Source organism: Manis javanica, chromosome 14 (assembly GCF_040802235.1).
Source record: "Manis javanica isolate MJ-LG chromosome 14, MJ_LKY, whole genome shotgun sequence".
NCBI classification, from domain to species: domain Eukaryota; kingdom Metazoa; phylum Chordata; class Mammalia; order Pholidota; family Manidae; genus Manis; species Manis javanica.
This window is the reverse complement of record NC_133169.1, coordinates 27,338,457-27,351,272: the sequence shown is the minus strand read 5'-3', so window position 1 is coordinate 27,351,272 and position 12,816 is coordinate 27,338,457. Positions and strand designations below refer to the sequence as shown.

General features: G+C 40.6%; 1 pseudogene; it reads left to right on the top strand.

The window, feature by feature from the left end:
• The first annotated feature begins 1,266 nt into the window (after positions 1-1,266).
• Positions 1,267-11,975, top strand: LOC108399728 (disintegrin and metalloproteinase domain-containing protein 17-like; annotated as a pseudogene).
• Positions 11,976-12,816: the final 841 nt, after the last annotated feature.

Genomic DNA, 12,816 nt, shown 5'->3' with positions numbered 1-12,816 from the left:
CCACTCAACAGGGTCTCCAGGGTTTAATGCACTTGAGGCTGGCAGCCAGATGTTGCTCTGCTGGTCATATCCTGGCTTTAATAACTCCTCTTTGGTTTGCACATACAGTTGTATGGGAGAGGCAGTAATATGTTTTAGCATCTCCACAGCTCTCAAGGCTCAGGGCTTCTCATTTAAAGGCACAGTACTGTCCATAAGTGAACTGACCAGCCTGGTAGACTATTGGTATCTGACTTCAGGACAGATTTCAACAAACCATTGTACCTCTCTATCGTGCCTGCCCCAGTAGGGTTATATGGTACATAAAACTCCACATTATTCCTAATTGTTGCCCCTATTCTTATAACACATGTTCAGTAAAGTGGGTGCCTTGATCACCCTCAATTACCTGTGTCTAGCCATAGGCTGAAAAGAGATGTTTTAGGCCCTTTTTGATGGTTTGTTGATGTGCATGATGTGCAGGTAAAACAACCAGCAGTCTAGTAGCTGTGTCCACACAAGTCATGGCATACTGATGTCCTGTGATATGGGCACAGGCCCAATATAGTTTGTCTGCCACCTGACAAGGGGTATTGGCCCCTTTACTATTGTCCCATGTTGCTGCAGGACTCAATGTAAGTCCCTTTTAGAGTATGCAGGCACTCCTTCTGGGCTTTGCTGACTTTTCAAATGTCAATGGCAAGCCCCCTGATGGGCTACAACTCACATTGTCATTTGCCCCACATGCAACAAATGCTGATGTAACCATTGGGCTGCATCAGAGGCAGGCTTTCTTTCTAGCCAACATACCTGGGATAATGTGATGACTTCATCATTACCTGGGGATGCCAAAATCAAATAACCAGTCACATGATATATAGTAACAGTCTTAGTCTGACCAAAGGCCTATAGGTCTTGCCACAGCTCTAGCCCCCAAGGGAGCAGGTGACCAAGCATCCAGCTGGCATGGTACCATGTTGGTAGCCACAGGATCAAACCCAATAGACAGAAGAGCTGTCAATGCAGACAACTATGGGGAGGACTCCTGGGTGATCACGAGCCATACTGCCCGCAGCTCAGCCCATTGGCTGCTCTTTTCTTCTCTATCCTCCATTCATAGTGTCTCAGTCTTAGGATGGAAAGCCACAACCCTTCATGACTGGACATGTCTGTATACGAAACATCCTCAGGAATAGGGGATTTTCCCTCCCAATAAGGACCATTGGCTACTAATGGCTGAAAAGCAAGTTCTTCCTGCTTTTCACTAGTATACACCACTGGCCCAGTATGTTGGAATTCTCCAATGAAGGGGCTATTGAAGAGGATGCTACATTGCTGTAAGTATGGGCCCCATTTGGCCAGTGTAGGTGTCTGTTTTGTGCCACTCTGTGACCTTTAGTTCCAGTCTGACACTGAACCTGTGATGGGATATGTGTTTATTACCTTCATCAGAGCTATTGCAGTGATTAGCTATGTAGCCAGCAAGGTGTGGTACACAGCAGCCAGTTAGTTGCTCCTCTATCAAGGTGTAACAGACGTCTGCTCCTTTCCATAGTTGTGACCAGAATCCAATAGGCTGGTGTATCCATTCAACCTGCTGCCAAACGCCCCATCCATAACCATCTTTGGTTACATGAACATTTAGCTCACAGGGCCTTGATGAGTCCATTACATTAAAGGCCTGTACAACCTTGACTACTCGCTTAGCAGCAGTAAAAGCAGCTGCACATGTTTCATCTTGTCCCATTGATTCCCTTTCATACCTATGAGTATACAGGCTTCAGAATTTGTGCCAAATGCTGGATAAACAGTCTCCATTAGCCCCCAAAATTAAAAAACTATTGTAATACTGCCACAGTGTGAGGAGTAGAGAAAGCCTGGACCTTGTCTATTACTGCTTCTGGGATAACTTTAGTTTTACCCGACCAGACAACTCCCAATAATTTTACAGACCAACCAAGTCCCTGAACCTTGGTGCTGTTCACAGCCCATCCTTTCTCCTGGAGACGTTGCATCAATCTAGGAACAGTCCCTTCTAAATCTTCAAGAGAATTAGATGTGAACATAATACCATAAATGTAGTGATACAGCCACACTGTTTGTGGTTTCTTCTAGGTGGCTAAGTCCTGGGCTACAAGTCGATGACCAATGGTAGGACTGTGGAGGTGTCCCTGTGGAAGGACAGTGAATGTCCTCTGCTGGCCTTCCATGTGAATCAAACTGTTCCTGACTTTCCTGTGCTATGTCAATAGAGAAGAAAACATTAGCAAGATCCACAACATAATGATCTATCCCTAGTTCAAAAATGAGGGTGTCCATAAGGCTGCTGGAGGGGACAGCAACATGCAAAGTGGGTGTTACTTTTTATTCAATTCCTTCTAATCCATGGTCTTATACCAGGAGCCGTCTGGCTTTTTCACTTTGCACAACAGGGAATTAAATGGATTATGAGTGACATTTATGATGCACACTTTCTTCAACTCCTGTAGTTTCTCCAATATCCTTGTGTCTCCCATGCAATTCATACTGCTTAGTATTTGTCACCTGCCAAGGTCTAGGCACAGCTACAGATGAATGCTGAGCATATCCCCTCAGAACTGCCTTTATCACATGTATGCTCAGTCTGAACTCACCTGCAGTGGTCTGTAACCACAGGCCTTGCAGGATATCCACTTGAATATATTCAGGGATTGGAGAAATGTACACAGTACACTCCATTGGGGGTAAACATCCTATCCCCAATGGGATTTGGGCTTTCTTCACTCTAATTGCCTTTCCCCCATAGCCATCTATCACAGCAGCAGTTCCATGATAACACTCAGGGTTGCCATAAATCAGAGAACATTCAGCTCCTGTGTCCACCAGCACCAGGACACATTGTACATTCTAAGGGGACCAATGAATTGCCAATTCTACATGTGGCCTATGGTCCCCACCTCCTTCCCCAAGGTGGGGGCCTTGACACCCACCTCAGTCAAACTGTGATGCCCAATCATCCTCTTGTGGGGGTGAGGGCTCAGACGGAGCCTAAGTACTGTACCCCAGGAAGTCTTGCAGGGGCATAGGCTGGATATGAGGCTTTTACTCCAGCTGCCATGTCCTGGACTTCAGGGGCTGGAACTTCTGCTCTGGCTTTAATTAGTGCCACAGTTCTAACAGGATCCTATCAGGCTTCCAATCAAGTTTTTCTTTCACTACCCCCACCTTTATAGAATCAACCCACATCTGGGTTCTTGAGACCTTCATGGGGCCCTTTGTACCTCTCCTTTCAGTGGTAGCCCATACTTCTTTCCATGCTCTTATTGTTTCAACTTGGCCCAGATCTGCTAAAGTACAAGTAGCCTCATTTATGGGTTGTCCTATGTGGGGGGCAAGAATAGTCACTAGGGACCCAAAAAGAGGTAGGTAGGTGAATGGAGCACTAGATTTATCATTCCTTTGGTGAACAACTCCTCATCAGGGCCCTGGGGGTCTATATTATAGATGATATTTTTCATGCCCAGCTCCCATAACACCTACTGTAGCTCAGCATACATTTTCCAGCTAGTGGGTAAGAATGGTAAATCACCCTGATTAGGCCAAACTGCCCTGATGGCAGCTGTCAGCTAATCCAGAAGTGTCTGATTCCCTGAGATGTGATGGGCACTTTGCACCTGCTGGAAGGAAGGGTGAGTCATCAGGGAAGCAGTCTACCCATTTCAGAACCCAACATAACAATGTCTTCTTCCCCCATATCCCAAATATGCAAAAACCATGCAGGCAGAGGTTCTCATGGCTTCCCTGTAAACCAGATGCTCATGTCTGCCATCTCATCCTGGGTATTGGCATGGAGCATGGTGTGCTGCACATCCTGTGGAAGGGGTGACTCTTCCCCCTGAAGAGCCTACAGATGGTGTGTTTTTACTTTCTTAACTACAAACTGAAAGGCCTTTAATATGGGATATACTGTTGCCTTGGGTGGTGTCCACAGAAGTCTGGCCCTCGGCCCCACACCCTCTTCCTCTCATGACATCTACTCCACCATCTCCAGGGCTGATGGCACCAGTCTTTCCTCCCCCTTCCCCCATTGCCTCCTGCAACCATGGATTCTCCTGCTGCCTCTTCCCTCACTACAACTGTATCTTCCAGGAAAGCGACCTGTCTTCTCAATAACTGATTCTCTTTCTTAAGGGCATCACATAGGTCATCGTCCAGCTCCTCCAAGCAATGCTGCAGTGTGTCTCTCTCCTGCTGAAGTCACTTTCTCTTTTCAATAACCCTTTCCACTATCTTGAGTAACAGACATCCCACAATCTAGGCTGCTACATGGCCACTCAGGGCCTCTGAGCAGTCTTCTATCTCAGAGAGGACCTAATTCCACAGCTTCCAGTGTCTCCACACTTCCCTAATGCTGGGGAAGTCCCAACCCCCCCTCTGGAAGGTGCTTTAATCTAGACCAGTTCCCCAATAGGGGCTACCCAATTGGAAGCCCCAAATATAGGGTGCTCCTAGGTGAAACTGCAGCCTCCACCACTGCAGCCACTGGGGCCTCCCCACCATCCACAGTGGGTGGTTCCGGGTATCTCCCCACCATTTTCTATGTGCAGCCAGCCTAAAGGTTACACCCTTGGAGTGAGATTTCAGGTTCAGAGGTCCTGCAAACTACCACCAGATGTGACTCCAGGGGGGAAATATTTTCCAGGCCCAGGACAAAATACCTTTGTACTGAAATTGGTCAAAGGGAGAAATAAAGTGGAGAAACCTCTTTATTGCCTACAAGCAGTCATCCAGTTGTACTCACTCATGTCTTTCATGACCCAGCTAAAAAAAGGGACCCCAGTCAACCTCTTTGATATTGATATGCCCTTTCTCCCCTTTTAATTACCTATTGATATGGAAATGGACTACTTCTCTACACCCCTTGGAAACACCTATTCACATGGAGATGTACTAAGGCCAGGTGAGAAATTCTGGAAAAGTTGTAATTTTAACAATACAAGCCCAGTCCTCTCAGCTCTCCCCTATTTCAGGGAAATTCCATTTGTTTCAGAAATGTTTGAAAAGTTATAATTTAAGATTGTCGTTTTCATCTTGAGTTGCATCTCTGTCATCCTGGAAAACTATATCCTCAACTCACTGTATTTCATCTCAACTATCCACTGATATTTCGTGAGCTACACATTGTAATTTCTGTCATAGTTTTCTCAGGCTGGTATAACAAACAACACAAACTGGGTTACTTACAAGCAACTGATACTTATTTCTCACAGCCTTGGAGGCTGAAAAGTCCAATCAAGTGGTTCTGGAAGATTGTGTCTGGTGAAGGCCTACTTGCTGGTTCACAGATGGCCAACCATTCTCTGTGTATTCACATCATGGAAGGGGTGAGAGAGCTCTCCAGAGATCCTAAGGTCGTCAGTCCCATTCACGGGGGTTACACCTTCATGAGGTGATTACTTCCCAAACACCCTACATCCTTTCATCACATTGGAGTTTGGTTATCAACTTGATGAATTTTGGAGAGACACAAACATTGAGTCAGAGTAGGTCAGTATGTCAATAACCTATGATAAACTGTCAATCCCTTATTGCCCTAAAAAAATTCACTCTTGAAATCTTCCTTTATATTGCTCTTAAATACGTCTCCCTGTAAATTATATGTATTCTCTGATTGGGGGATATTACTCTTTTTGTTTTTAAATTGTTATCAATTTTTAAAAATCAAAAAAATACATACATTTAAGATGTACATGGTAATATGATATATGAATACATAATGAATTGATTACTACAGTCAACTTAACATATCATTTCTTCACACAGCTACAGTGTTTTGAGCATGACAAAAACACCTAAGTCTACTGTTAGCAGATTTCCTGTATCAAACACAGTAGATCAGCTCTCCAGATTTATCCATATTACATTACTGTAACTTTTCACACTTTTACCAACATCTCCCCATTTTCCTCACCTCTCTGCCCCTGGTAACCATGGCTTTAGTCTCTACTGCTATGTGTTTAACTTTTTTATATTCTTCATGTAGTATGGAAGCATTCAGGCTTTTTTTCTGTGTGTCTAGCTTACTTAGTGTAATGTCCTCTGGTGTCATTCATGCTGTCACAAATGACAGGAACTCCTAGATTTTTAAAGCCGAATAATATTGTGTGTGTGTGTGTGTGTATGTATAATTTCTTTTTATCCATTCATCTTCCTACCAGCACTTAGCTTATTTCCATGTTTTGGCCCACAACTCTTTCCAGGCTCTCAGAGGATACCTGTCAGTTCCCAGATGCTGGCTGATTGGAAATCTAATTCTTAGGCAGTAGCCAGGAAAATATGCATTCATATCTCTTCCAGGGAAAAACTGGGGGCTATGATTTTTGCCTGCTCTCTCTATATGGGTCTTGGGAAGATAGTCATGGGAAGTCTCCTATTTCCACTTAAAATTGCCTCTATTTGTTATGGTCCCATTGGACTAATACATTCCAAGTCCCATCAGCTCTTTGAATTAGGTGATTTGGAGACCAATCCTTTGGATAGCAGTCATTAAATTTAGGGTCCTAAATGTATCCTCCAAACCCTTCACTCCTCAGAGAGAAGCTGAGGGTTGAGGGTTCTCTCACAATTTTAAGTTGCTGTGCCAGGATAAGAGGTTTATGGCATGGATTTGTTTCAGCTTTTCACACCCTTTATATGTGCATATATTCTAATTTTTCCAATGTGTAGGAGTGTCTCAGCTAGTTTCTGGGGTTTTTTTAAAGAGAATGATCCATGTGTAGCTGTTTTTTGGTGTATCCATGGGAAGAGGGAAAATTAGAAGTCTCCTTTTCTGACATCTTGCATAAAACTCTGATAGTACTTATTTTAAATACATATATGTATGATGTAACTTGTTTCCTTAGTCTAAAGACAAAACCTATATTATATTTAAAAAAGTAAAAAACCTTTTATTTAATGAAGATATAAGTGACAAGATTCAAAAGTGACAGAAGCTGTAGTAAACAAATCCCTAATTTAGTTTTTATATAAAAGATTAGATGTTCTTATATATATTTAAAAAGAAGCACATAATAGCCATAAGCATATAGATCAATCTATAACTAAAAGATATTATAATAATGACACTTATTAGTTATTTTAAATATTCTTATGCAATATGAAATATATATTAATATGAGTTTGAATTAATTTTCAAAACAGATTATTTGCATATATAAAAGCAAGTGATAAAGTGTGCATTATTTTATATTAGTAAATATTATTCTCAACATGCCTTTATCAGAATTTTCATTTAAAGATTTGTATAGCCCATCAAAAAACAAAAGCAAAATATAAAATTGTTGCTATTAAAATATAACAAAATCAAAATATTATCATTACAAGAATAAACAATATCAATTTTAACTCATTATGGAACATGTATTTTCAATATTTTCCTTTAATAACATTTCTTCTTTAAACCTATACTTATGATTATTTTTATTTAAAACTGTAATTCAATTTTCCAAGTTAAGTTCTATTGTATAAAAATTTATTTTCTGTCAAAAATATAAGAGAATAAGAGGACCAGAGTATTAACTACATTTATGCAGAAAGTGAATCTATTTTCTGAACACAAAGGCTGTCATTTTACTCATCACATCTTTAACTAGATGACTAAAAATACTCAGATTCTCTGAGAATCTCAGAAACTATATTTATATTAAAGTTTCTTGGAACTTTAAAATTTATAATCGGTTAAAAAACAAAAAAATTATTCTTGTAAGGACAACTCATTTTTGCTATTTGGAATTTCATTATTCATCATAATAGGGCAAATTGGTAGCAGTTTTACATGAAATTCAGATGTGAACAGAAACAGATACAACTATTGGCTGTTTATAAGGGTCTTCTGAGTATTTAGCTTATCAATTAATATGCAAAGTGACTATTTTCATATATAAATATGATTTAAGTCACAGAGTATATATACTTATTTATCAAACAAGTATTTAATAAATGAGTTCTATATAGCTTACTGTTTAACTACCTGTTCTTGCATCTATATCTGTGTGTGAGGGGGGGGCGTGTTACAGCAGTGTGTGTCTTTGGCCCAGAGGATATACCCAATAGAATATACATATACTTTTTAATCTTCAAGGAGCCCATTAGTTAGTACAAATATCAGGCAAGTTAATTCCCAACAGCAAATTCATAGAATGGAGCATAAATTGAACTGACAAGGGAGAACTGGACTGAGAGCAAATTCAGTGATGGTAGGTACAATATGTCTAAGTCTAAATTAGCAACTTCATGTGAAATATGGTGCAATGTAAAAGTTCATTGTGAATGAAGAAGGTCTTCTCCCTATCACTTCCTGGAATCTCAAAAAAGGATGCAGTTTCTACTATAAGACATGAAAAGAGATTCCAGTGCAGTATTGGAGAAACGTTCCAAATATCATAAAGAAAAAAAAATGCTGTGAGATGAAGTACAATTAGGAAGAGAAAGAAACCTGTCTCTGCCTCTTGTAAAAGAGCGAAACAGAGATACAGGGAAGAAGGAGATGAAGAAGGTGGAGAAGAGGAACAAAAGCAGATGGAGGGGAGAAGGAGGAAGAGAGGAGGAAGGGACGCAGGTGAAAGAGAATAATGGGGCACTTGCATTTACTAAAAGTAATGTGCACCAATTGTGGTCTATTTGGAGAATATCAAAAGGCATGAAAATAAAATTAAAAGCACCCACAAGCCCAACATCCAATGGAAATGATCATTAATGTTGCAGCAAATGAGATTTTAGATACATAATTTTACACGTATGACAGAGGTAGCTCTATGCTTTTTTCTTCATCCTGAGCATGCAACTGGCTTACATTGTCCATCTTTTTGCAGTTATTTGAAACTTTGTGCCTGAATTTTGGCACTGGATCAACTGCTTGTCCAGAATTGTACAGTGAGGTTGTACTTTCTGCAGCCTGATCCTCTTTTTCCTTCCTGCAGCTAGGTCCTACGGGATGTTAGGAGTTCAAAGGGGAAGGGTAGCCCTTCTTAGAGAGCTACTTGCCACAAATTCTTCTATTGAACTGCTGCTGCATGAGAGAAATAACTGTTACTGTGAAAAGCCTCTGACTTTTTTAAAATGATTGTTTGCACACTTTTAATGATATATTAATAATTTTATCATATGTGAGATACATAATTTTACCACATATCAACTAATTTAATGTTTCACATAGTAAGCTGAACAAATAAGTTAGCACTCATTTCACAAAGCAGTGATTTGGGAAAAGATTCCCAAATTCAATAGTAACCTCTTATAAACACTTACATGTGCTTTGACGCACATTAGCCATGTGTGAAATGAAAGAATGCAAAGTAAGTGTATACTGAAATGATTTATATTTAATTTTGAATGTTACTTTCCTTAGATATTACATGTTCAATAATAAATATTTAATATAAGATGGCTGTTCTGTAAAGATTTACTATGCAAATAACAAAAATGCTACCATGAAATGGTATTCTCTATTAGAGAAAAGTATTAATCATAGAAAATACCTTTTTATTGAGGAATAGTTGATGCACAATATTATATTGGTTTCAAGTATACAGCACAGTGGTTCAACAGTTACACATATTATTAAATTCTCACCCCAACCTAGAAGGACAATGTAACTCTTATGATTGCACATCTACAGTAGTATCAATGTGACTTTAAGGACACCTTGAACTCTAACAGCCTCAATTTTTCAAATTGAATAAAGCCATAAATGGATAAACATTGTTAAAAGGACTAACAAGTGATACAATTGGAATCTCATAGAAGTGAAATGGCCGTATCTTAAGATCCAATCTGTAATAAAACCCAGTTTCCTTTCCAAAGACTAATATCTTCCATGTCATTGTACTAGAAAATACATAATATTTAGGAAGAGAAGGTGAGGGTTATGAGAGTAATGTGTGAAGAGGAGAAGGATTTAACTTCTTGAGTAATCATAAGAACTATTTAGTAATATATGTTATAAAGGTACAGAAGTTGAAATTAGTAAAGGCAAACATTTCTTGGAATAATTATTCAATGTTTGAGGCAAAAGAGAAGTACTATTTATTACCTACTAAGCAATGATTCCTTTGGTTAATATCTAATTTATTTCAACATGTTAGTCATTATTACCTCATTTTATAGAAAATACTTGTAGACATCCTAGCTAATAAGGAAACAAGAACACAATTTCTGTTATCTTGCATCAATATTCTTTAATGGGATAACTATGGTAAGAGAATGGGGAAGTCATAGTTCTTTAAAAAAAAAGAATGTTGGACTGATTACAAAGTTTGCACAAAGACTGGTTTCAAATTATATAATGATATTCAGTGTAAAATGTGAGATATGAAATTACAGAAGGCTCATAATTTGTCCATTAATAAGATGTTTGGATATTTAGTACCTTTAAAAAAAATAGATGTCATGTGACTGAATACTGTGTGGATAAATGGCAGAATTTGCAGAATCTCCTTCCTGGCCTTAGTCCATTTACATATCAATAGGTGTTTACTAATGCAGACTCCCACAGCCTCAGGGTTCTCACCGGGGAATCCCCCTGTGAATTCCCCTGGGGATCCCCCTGTGAGTGGTGGGGATTTACCCAGGGGGATTCCCCTGTGGGGATGTGGTGTCCGGTAAAGTGCATCCTAGAAGAGTGGGCCCCTCTCCAGAATTGGGGAAGGGTAAGGACACCATAGGCAGTGGAGTTGCCCTCCATGAAATAAGGGAGAAGTTAGAAATAAGGGTGACAGGATATGTGGGGTGGCTGTTTCTCACAGCATTGGAAAGTGTTATCAAGGAGAGAGACTCACTTTATTGTTGATTGGAAGAACAGGGAGATGAGTTGTGGGATGCTCTGAGAAAGGAACAAAAGCTATTGAGAACAGAGATCGTGCTGCTGAGAAACGTACTAGCAGCACGGGAGGTGAAAGAAGCTTGAGGGGCCGGGTGGGGTAGATCCCTCACTCCAAATGTGAGCAGTGTCTTGAGTCCCCATCAGGTGATCGCTGCCCAGATAGGTGAAGCTGGCAGCTGGGCCAGGTACATGAGGCATTGTGTCCTCTTCCTGACCAAGCTGGTTCCTTTCCTGCTGGTGCCGCAGACTGTAGGCGAGCCTGACTCTGGTCCATGCAGCCATTCAAAAAGCTTGATTCTTCACTCTCTGACTAAGATACACTCTCTTTATCCAATATCCAACAGCACTTGGTAAGAAATGGGATTTACAGGCTTCAACACATTTAGAAACATTTTTTCAGCTTTTAAAGGTATTTTAAATTATACCTGACATTAAGTACTGAACACTTTTCCCAAAATTTTGAAGTCATGGTGATAGGTGGTAAAGATGAAAACAAGTAAGCCATCCAATAGCAGAACTTCAGAGGATGTGTGGTCAGTGAGCCTGACTCTAGGTTTCTGGCCCACATAGGAGGTGATATTATAATCAGAATCAACATGGATGGGACAGAATATAATATAGAGCCACTTTGGAGACTAATTTAATGATACTAAAGGCAAAAGAATGTTAGTTTATAAATCTGAAGATATCAAGAATGTTTTACATTTACAGTCCCCCAAAATATGTGGTTACATAAAGGCAGATAATGAAGAGTTGCTTCCAAAGTGCTAGTAGACAGGGAGCCCACCAGATGAGCTCATTCACTGGCTAAAGAGAAGAGCTGACCCTCATCCATGAAGAGCACATGTAGATTATTGGCGGTGGTGGATCGTCACTTTTGCAAATACATGGGCAGAAGGGAAAAGAGTACAACTACAAATTACTTGATAGAACTAATTGACAAGTTAATGACATCTGTTGGAACACTTTATAGGACAATGCAGGTTTAAAAGGTTGTGGAATACAGATAGAAAAGATTCACATTCTCAAGTCTCCACAAGAGCTAAAACCTGACAAATGGCACAATATGGCAAATAGTTATTCAAATGAAGAAAACATGCTTGGTTCACAGGTGAATTCAGTCATGGACAGCCCCTGAAGCAGAGGGCTGTGGCTTTCCATCCAAAGACTGAGAAATACGAATGGAGGATGTGGAGCGGAGAGCAGCCAGTGGTCTGAGCTGCGGGCAGTATGGCTCAGTGTCACCCATGGTTGTCTGCACTGACAGCTGGTCCGTCTATTCGGGTTTGATCCTCTGGCTACAAACACGGTACCATGCCAACTGGATGGTGGTGACTGGCCTATTTGGGGACAAGAGTTGTAGCAAGACCTATGGGCCTGTGGTCAAACTAAAACACCTACCAGCCATTTCCCTTTTTCATCCCTAGGGAATGATGAAGCAGACACATTGACCCAGGTGTATTGACTAAAAGGAAAGCCTACCTCTGATGTAGCCCAATGGTTACATCAGCATTTCTTGCACACAGGGCAAAAGACAATTTGTGCTACAGCCTGTTAGTGGGGGTCTGCCTTTGACCTTCAAAGAAGTCATCAGATCCTGGCAGGAGTGCCTTGCGGGCTCTGAGAGGGATTTACACCAAGTCCTGCAGCAACATTGGACAGTAGGTAAGGGGCCGATACCCCTTGTCAGGTGGCAGATAGACTCTATTGGGCTTCTGCCCATATCAGGAGGATATCAATATGCCATGACTTGTGTGGACACAGCTATTGGCCTGTTGGTTGCTTTTCATGCACATTGTGCAGATCAGCAAATGACTAAAATGGGCCTAGAGCATCTCTTTGCAGCCTATGGCCAACTGCAGGTGATGGACAGTGATCAAAGCACCAACTTTACCAGACATGTGTTACAAGAATGGGTGCAGCAATTAGAGGAAAAGTGGAAGTTTCTTGTACTGCATAACCCTACTGGGGCAGGTATG